Source organism: Gopherus flavomarginatus, unplaced genomic scaffold, assembly GCF_025201925.1.
Source record: "Gopherus flavomarginatus isolate rGopFla2 unplaced genomic scaffold, rGopFla2.mat.asm mat_scaffold_157_arrow_ctg1, whole genome shotgun sequence".
Classification (NCBI taxonomy): domain Eukaryota; kingdom Metazoa; phylum Chordata; order Testudines; family Testudinidae; genus Gopherus; species Gopherus flavomarginatus.
In genome coordinates, this window is record NW_026114730.1 from 5,136 (window position 1) to 11,186 (window position 6,051).

General features: G+C 47.2%; 1 non-coding gene across 1 annotated transcript; it reads left to right on the forward strand.

The window, feature by feature from the left end:
* The first annotated feature begins 1,158 nt into the window (after positions 1-1,158).
* Positions 1,159-1,231, forward strand: TRNAV-AAC (transfer RNA valine (anticodon AAC)). The gene has a single exon. It is a non-coding gene; the product is annotated as a tRNA-Val (tRNA).
* The last annotated feature ends 4,820 nt before the right edge of the window (positions 1,232-6,051 follow it).

Consider the following 6,051-nt stretch of genomic DNA (forward strand, 5'->3'; position numbering starts at 1 on the left):
CGGGTGTTGGTTTCTTTCCTTGCTGTTGTCACTGGGGAGCTAATATTTGGCTGACTCCCCCACCTTACAGCATAGTGATAACCACACTGCACAATTCTCATAACTTCATATGCATGAATGGTAAACATCTATGGGTAGAGAAATGACTTTCAGCAGATCATATCCTTTCCCCTGATACCTTACAAGGCATGCTCTGTATATAAGATCACGATTATATGAAAATGAGGAATATGGGGGTTACAGCACACTCCCCCAAAGGTACAGAATGTCACACTGAGATTCTATTTTCATTTGTTATGTAACAGCATTAAAGAGATCCAGTGACTGACCAATGGCATTTTCAAGTGCTAAAATAGCAAGCGCTGTTGGTCTCTCATTGGCCATCAGCGACTGAAGATACGGTTTAATGAGCCAGAGCTTCAAGGCGAGGGTGGCTCTGTCCACTGCCTTCCGTTGCGCTGCTGGGCACCAAGTCCCTGGCGGTCAATATGTGAAGCTGGGAGAAGAGAGTGGGGTGGCAAGCGGTGGTAGAACTTTTGCCACCAGGGTCTAGCTGTCTAACTTCCTCTTCGTACTGCTGGGCCCCCGTTGCCTTCAGGTAACACAGGAACTAAGGCAGGAATAGGGTGAGGAAGCAAGTAAAGCCGAGCAAGGAAGGCAAAAGTTAATCTTATCTTCATGGGCAGCTCGCAATGACGTCCTTTTTCTGTGCCACAGCTGACAACAACATCCCAGACAGAAAAGTAACAGGCCAAAAAGAAACCTAGCAGCTGCTGAAACAGTTCAGTTGGGAGCGTGCTAGACTAACAGGCTCTTCTATCCTCCTTTATGCACGGGCGGGATGTTTTCTGAGAGTGCAGCAGTTCCTTTAACTGCCACGAGTCCCTCATTTCAGGCTATGCAGCAGGAAAAGACAGCATGGGCTTCTGCACCGAGTTGGCCCACCTGACCTTTCATTCTTCTCTTGCTCTTTGTCAGCAAGGAGAAGAAAAAGAAGCTCTCCCTCAAGCTGGAGTCACACGGGCGAGGTAAGGACGACTTCCTGAGTGCTGGCTCCAGTCCTCTGCCCTGCCAGCTGACCTATCGAGGGGCTACCACCACAGTCTCTAGATTTGTCCATCGGTCTGTGCCAGAGTGAGCAACATCCCAGTAGGAGGAGTTTCTGTAGTGTAGTGGTTATCACATTTGCCTAACACGCAAAAAGTCCCTGGTTCAAAACCAGGCAGAAACATGCTGGCTTTCTTTTCCCAGATCCCCTTGTTGTTCAGAAAGGGCACTCCTCCTATTGGCCTGTCCCTGGGATAACTCCAACCCCTGCATGACAGAGGATGCTGACAGCAGTGGAGAAAGCACCTTGGTGTCAGGCTGGAGAACCTAGAGTAGTTAGGCCAGTCACCATTTGAAGGCTTGTGGCTTGGCCACCTCTGCTGTTGGAGGTTGGCCTATAGAGGCTCTCACTTCCTGCTGGGCTCCTTTGCGTGACTGGCCAAACGAGGAAGTGAGGCAGGAATGGGGCAATAGAGGAAAGTTGAGCTGAGGAAGGCAGGGAAGAAGCTGTGTGGCTAAGTGGGGTTAGTAGAGCCCCACCCTTCATTCTGCAAAGCCTGGGGAGGTGTGGTTGGCTGCTGGGAGGTAGAATCCTGTGCCTGCCTCTTGGCTTCCCAGGAGTGGCTACTTGCAGCCCAGGAGAAGAAGGGAGGTTCTGGGTGAAAGGAAAACAAGCAAAGCTGAGTCCAAGTGGAGAATGGCGGCTCCTTTATGGCCAACCTGGGGGCATGACTGATGGTTTTAGAGGTGGAGGCTGGGCTGGCTGTGAGCAACTGGGATCCAGGAAACCCCCACCTGCCCTTCTGAGGGCTGAACCCATGGAGGTGCGGTTAGCTGCTGGGAGACAGACCCCTGTGGCTGCCTGTTGGCATCCTAGGGATGGCTACTTGCAGCCCAGGAGAAGCGGGGTTCTGGGGGAAAGGAAAATCAGCAATGGTGAGGCTGAGTGGGCTCCTTTCTGGCCGAGATGGTGGACTGTGGTGAGTCTGGGAGTTGCCTGTAAGCCATAAGTGGACGTAGTGCAGTGAAAACTGCTGCTCCATTCTGGCCGACCTGGGGGCGCCATGGGTGACTTGGGAGTGGGGGCAGGGCGCTGGCTGTGAGCAAATGGGATCCAGGAAGCCCCAGCCTGCCCCTCCAGGGGCCGAGTCTTCTTCTCTCCTGCCATGGGGAGCCCGACCTTAAGCCTGCCCAGCATGTGCAGCAGCTCGAGCATTAAGCCTTCCTGTGTGCATAACTGAACTACGCCCTAGTGTAATAAGGTGTAAAGTTTAGATTGTGAATTTATCTTTAATTTCCATGGTAATTTACTTTGATCTTTTATTCCTACCACTTATAATCCTTTAAATTCCATCTTTCTGTAGTTAATAAATCTGTTTTATGCTCTACTTAAACTGGTGTATTTTGCTTGAAGTTCTTGGGAAATCTCAGCTCCATTACAAGGCTGGTTCATGTACTATTCACAGTGAGGGAGAGGTGGACCCTGTGTAATAAACTCACACTGATCAGGTTTCTGATTAAGGCAAGATGGTATGATCCAGGGGTGCAAGGCTGCAGAGCTGTAGGGGGGGCGACTTTCTATCATTAGTGTTATGAGTGGCTGCAGAAGCATTCATGTAATTCAGTTGGCTGTGTCCCTACCTACGGATGTCTGTGTAAGTGCAATATCTGCCAGAGATTCACAGCTTGTCTCAGCATCACATGTGTGAGAGGGAGCCCAGGTGGTGGGACAAAGGGCTCAGGGGTCCCACTGTTCAGTTGCATCCCATAGATCCCATCACAGACTTTCAACAACCACAGCGGGTGCTCACTGAGACAGAGAGAGAGATGCCAAAATAGTGATCTCCAGTGCCAGCAGACATCAAACTATCAGAAATTCTGTGAACAGAGAAGACCCTGCTAGTGGAAAATGCCTTTGAAAAAGGCCCTTCTGTCCCCAGCTGTGGTCGTACAGTGCTCAGTGCTCTGCGTTGTGGCCTCAAGAGTCATGGATGCAAGTTGAGTTACGATGACCTTTTCCTTGTCTCCACATTTCTTAGGTGCCTCTTCCAACCCTTGTCAGAAAAAATGACCGGTTTCTTTTGGAAGCATTTGCACTGCAAGGCAGAGGCAGTCTTCTCTGCTTCTTCAAAAGATTGACCAAAAAGTGGGAGGAGTGGACAGATTTGGCAACGCACCACTGGGTGCTGCATCTCTAACCTCTACTTTACCTGGCAAGTGCCTCTGGGACTTTTCTCCCAGCTGCTCCATTTTTCATCAGTGACAATCAAAAGGAAGATGACATGACATCTGTGTGTGGACATCCCCAGCGAATCACAAGGACGTGTGGTGCAGGCTTTTGTGTTGCAGCAATTGCAGTCAAAGCAACCACCATGCCAATGCCAGTCACAGCAGCCTTTTCATCAACTCCAGGCTTGTGATTTGATTCTTTCCAATGTTTCTCTCCAAAGAAGCCTTTTCCTTAGCAAGCAATGACTTGGATACCAAGGGAGGTCTCTTCTGTTTCCTGGAAAGACACAGGAAAATGTGAGCAGAGGAGACAAAACCCATAGAACAAGGTACTACTGGGAGTTGAACCCAGGATCTCCTGTTTACTAGACAGGTGCTTTAGCCACTCAAGCCATGGTGCCTGCCATGGGAAAATACTTGCAACTGTTCCCTTTGATGGTCCAGGACAACACCTGCAAATTCCAAACTACAGACATTCCCCATTTCCCTCAAGACTTGCACGGAAGAACTGGCAGGCCAAGCCAGGATCTTCTGGTTACTAGGAAGACACTTCAGCCAGCTCTTCCCAAAGATCACTATCTAAAGACCTTTAAACAGCCTCTGTAGATGTTCACTGACAAAGAGATGCCAAAATAGAGTTCTCCACTGCCTGCAGCCATCACACTACCAGGAGTTCTGCGCACAGAGAGGCCCCTGCTGGTATAAAAGGCTTTGGTAGAGACTCTTCTGACACCAGCCTGTGCTCATATACTGTTTAGCACTTTGTGTTGTGACTTCAGCATCCACAGATGCTAGTTGAGTTGGGGGACATTTTTCTTGTCTCCACATTTGTCTAATGGCTCCTTTCAACACTTGCCACCAAAAAGACTTCTTTCTTTTGCAAGCAATGTGCAGCTAGGCAAAGGCAGTCTTCTCCATTTCCTCAGAAGATCACCAAGCTGTGGGGAGAGAAGACACATTCAGCCAAGCTGGATGCTGAATCTCCTCTTTGTTCAGCAGGTGTCTGTGAAGGACATAAATCTCCACCATGTAGAGGGCAAGAATAGGAGTTTATTACACACAGAACTGGCAGAGTGTCACCTTGCTTATTAGGCTCAGAGACACTGTTAATTGATTACAATAGAATATATAGATTTTCCATGGGTTTGGGAAAGAGACGGGGTAGGGAGTTCCAAACTCTGGGATAGGTTTTGCAGCAAGACATGATAAGCACAGTAGCCAAAGGTTAACAGGTTACATAATGTCTCCACCCATGGTCCAAAAGTTAGCAAGTTAACATTTCATGAATACTTTGATAAAATGTTATTAGTATAAAATATCTATGCTGAATTCTGATTTGAGGTCCATAGGAAAGGAGCAATTCCTTTGATTGTCCTCCAGGTACATTCCTAGGGTTTAAAGCAAAGAAACAGTGAAAGTATATGGCAATAAAGATTGTTTTCTGTGTGTCTTAAGGCAAGGCATTGGTCCCTGGGAAGGGAGGTGGAAGGATGCCATATCTTATATTGACATCTCCCAACTTTTCATAAACTCAAGGTTGGATCTCTGGGAAGAACGTCTCCCTACAGAAGAGACTTACACAATAGGAACAGGGATTCTTTGTTCAATCTGCAACTCTGAATAAGATACAATTCTTTAGTTCTTAGCTCCAACACCTGGCAATTTGCTGACCAAGCCTATCTTAGCAAGCAAGGCTTTCTGTTTACCCAGCTTTCTTTTAGCTGGTCACTATTTGCTAGGCTTCTGGTCCCTTGATTATACTCTGGACTTTGGGTCTGGAAAAGAGCTGGCACAATCCATAGACCAGGTTGTTATATAATATGCACATGAAATTTAACCCTTCACATACGGTAATGGCAAAGTTCTTGGTTCAGGCTCGTAGCAGTGATGGAATAAACTGCAGGTTCAAATCAAGGCTCTGGAGTCCATCCACAGCTGGGATGGGTCATTCAGTCCCTTGTACAGAGCTTCAGTTTGTAGCAAAGTCCCTTCAGAGGTATGAAGCAGGACTGAAGACAAGATGGAGACGAGGCATCAGCCATTTAAAGTCTCTTGCCATGTGGTCTTTGTTTTCTTTGTCCCAAGGACACTCTATCCAGCACGTGTCATAGAAAAACCTTTGAGTTTTGTCCCTGCATACCTTGCTGAGCCATAAGGCATATCTACCTTCTCTCAATGGGTTGATTGTAGAGTTGATGGTCCTTAATGGGCCATCAAGGAGGCTAGGCAGAACTGACACCAACTTGTCTGGCTGGGGTGTTCCTCGGAAGCATAGCACAAGTTTGAATACAGACAGCATAGAGCCAATATTCATAAAGACAACTACAAAAATGATACACATCTAGAGATAGCATAATTATAATCAGCCAATCAGAACCTCTCCATAGACCCCTTTCACAACAACCTTTCTATCATATTGGCTGCAAATATAGAACAGTGGTCACAATGGTGATCTATAAAGTTACAGATTATGTCAATAACATCACAGGAGGTGACACGGCATCAGTGAGACTGATATTGGAATACTGTCTCCAGTTTTGGTGTCCTCCTTTGAAAAAGATACTGTGAAATTGGAGCTGGGGCAGCAAAAAGCCACCAAAATGTTCTGAGGGCTGGAGAAAAATGCCTTCTAGTGAGCTATTGAAAGAGCTCCATCTGTTTAGCTTATCTAAAGAAGATTGAAAGGTGACTTCACTGAAGTGTTGAAGTGCCTTAATGGAGAGAAAAGATTGGGTATTAAAGGGCTCTTGAATGGAGCAGAGAAAGACGTAACAA